Genomic DNA, 2,980 nt, shown 5'->3' on the forward strand with positions numbered 1-2,980 from the left:
CTTTAGGTCCTTCACTATACCATTAAAATATGGCAAAATATCTGAACAGTCCTGAGGAAAGTGGGCTTTTTGTGCTCATGAATGTGGGATCCCAGATTCCTTGATAGATGGAATGCTAGAAATTAGATGTTAAAAGTATAAAGAAGTGTTATTCTCTGCCAGAAGGAAGAGAAGAATAAAACACAAGGAGAACTTTCAGCCCGGACTCCTAGTCTCATCTTGATTATCAGCTTTAGGTTCTTAAAAGGTGGTTGAAGGGGTTGATTTTCATAATGACTTGGGGATATTACAGGCATTTTAAAGGGTGTGGACCAGAGATGCTATACATTTTGTCTAGATATCAATGGTTCCCCTGTTGAGAAACACTGGAGTCTTCTTAAACTATTGGTTTACCACAAGTTTTTCAATCAAAGAAAAGCTATGGGCCCTCTCCCCAGAAAATATAGATGTAAATAAGATTCTATACATCATGTTGGTCTGTTGATCCCTTGAAGTCTATCAAGGACTTCATCTTAGAAACACAGTTTATAACCTCTTTAGAAACATAGTATCAAACAGTGACCCACTAGACCTAAGGGACCAAACCTAACAGGGAGAAAATTGTCAAAAAAGCTAAGACCCCTCAACTTACCTCCAATCAAGTGCGCCTTCAGAAAGATCCCCAAGGTGTGGAGCTCTGAGCTGAGGTTGCTCTGAGGTACATACAGATACCTGCTATTTTTTTCCCTTACACCATTTCTTCTGGTCTCACCCTACTCCTGGTTGAGAAAAACTTCTCTTCCATTACATATGGTTAGGTTATTGATTACAGTGCCATCTGCTACCCATGGGAAGTGGGTGTATGACCTAATTCTGACCAATCAGTGGGCCCCATTTCCTTAGCCACAGTGATTTCTTTAGGGATGGACAGCACCCTAACATGAGAGAAGTCCTCCTTTGAACTTTTCTGCTAGGGCAACTGAGGAAGACCATCTGATATTGGAAGTGTGGTGCTGGAGGGAAGAAATCTTAGAGCTAATTACTTATGGCATCCTGGGAAACTGATAAAAAAAAATAAGAGAGAATGAGATAAGATCAACAATCAGAGAAGCAGATATCCTTAGTGTTCCAGATATATAAACAATTTTTGCAGATATTCCAGATATATAAACAATTTTTTTTCCTTTTTGCTGCAACTATTTTGGTTTAGGCTTTTGCCACCTGCAACCAGAAGAGTTTTTAGTAATCACCCTAAACACTTTCCACTAGGTGGAAAATTTTCTGTGGACTGCCATAACACTAATCCACATAATAAAAAGTTGACCATCTGACAGATAGCCCCTGTAATTTCTCTTCATTAATGAATTAAACACTAGGAGTAGGTACCTCTTCTTTAACAAGGTGATTTAAAGTCCACAGTCCCACACATCTGAAACTAGGACTGTGCCTATTAAAAGCACAAAAGCAGAGCCAGCTGAGTGGCTCAGCTGGTTATAGAGCTCACTCAAGAGTATGAGCTCTGAGCAACAGCAGTTCGATTCCCAGCCCGAGCTGAGCTGCTGCTGAGCTGCAAAGCACATAAGCAATGGCTAGAGGTTGTAACTACTGTCACTAATAATGTGACCTATATTTTTGTAATACTTTACTTTTTTGCAAATGCTTGTCATATGTACCTCTTATTTGAGCTCATAGAAATCCAGCAAGGGTAGATGGGCAAGGCTTTCCATTGTAATATGTACTGAACATGTACTAGTTATGGATATGGCATTATGTTAGCTACCCCAACTACCAGAATGAATTTGACATTCTCCCTGCCCTGGGGAGACTCACAGCACAGGCGCTGAGTCAAAGCTTGTGCCACAATAAAAAACCACACATAAGGCAACAAGTACTAAGCAGCAGATAATTCCTGTAGGATTTGTACTGTCTTATCCATTTAGCTCAACAACTATTTATGAAACGCCTAGTCCATGCCAGCCACATTATGTACTAAATATGGGGAAATAGCAGTGATGAGCCATGCATGGTCCCTGCACTCAGGGCATAGTCCCTGCCCTTTTAGGAATAGGAATGAAAATGATTTAATGGATAAATAGAGTGATAGACAGGTAAGTGTTACAAGTGTCTGAGAAAAGAGCAACCACTGAGGGCAGGGATAGAGATGAAGTGAATTCTCAGAGATGTGACTAAGCTAGATCCAAAAACAGAAAAAGAAAGAAAGGAAAAATCTAGGGTGTAAAATACAAAAATTAAATCTAATCAAGCTGCTAGATCTAACCACCAATTTACAGGCTTGAGAGAGGAACATGTTAATAATACCACAAGGATGCAATCAGACAGACCCAAAAATTGAGAAACTCTGCAAGACATTGAGAAATTCTTCAAAAAATAAATACCATGAAATAAAGTGGAAAGAGGAACTGTTATAGATTTTTAAAGATTTAAAAGACACATTAGATAGTAAATTATTTCTCAGTTAAAAAATAAACTGGAAAAAAGATATCACGCAAATACATTATGTAGACTTTATCTGGAGCTTAATTTGAACAAACCAATTGTCAAAATTCATTTTGGAAAAACTGGGAGTGTGTGAACATGAACTGGAATTGAATGATATTGAAGAATTATTGTTGGGACCCGCCTGATTGGTGTGTTGGTTAAGAGTTGTTTTGGTATCTCAGCTCTGAGTAGCAGGGCCCCAGTTCAGATCCCACATGAGGGCCAGTGACGCTGTGCCCACTACAGCTAAAATGGTGAACAACAGCTCGTCCTGGAGCTGGGCTGCTGCGAGTCGCTGGTGACAGCATAGGCTGCAGTGGGGCTGGCCGGCAGCGGGCCTGAGCTTTCGTGAGCTGCCTGTGAGCCACGAAGAGTGCAATGACAATACCAACATGGGCCAGTGAAGCGACGCCCTCCACAACTAGACTGAACAACGAAAGGACAGCAACTTGTCTGTTCCCCTCCCCCAATTCCCCAATAATAAAATCTTAAAAAAAAAAAA

This window comes from Hipposideros armiger, unplaced genomic scaffold (genome assembly GCF_001890085.2).
Source record: "Hipposideros armiger isolate ML-2016 unplaced genomic scaffold, ASM189008v1 scaffold_158, whole genome shotgun sequence".
In the NCBI taxonomy this organism is placed as follows: domain Eukaryota; kingdom Metazoa; phylum Chordata; class Mammalia; order Chiroptera; family Hipposideridae; genus Hipposideros; species Hipposideros armiger.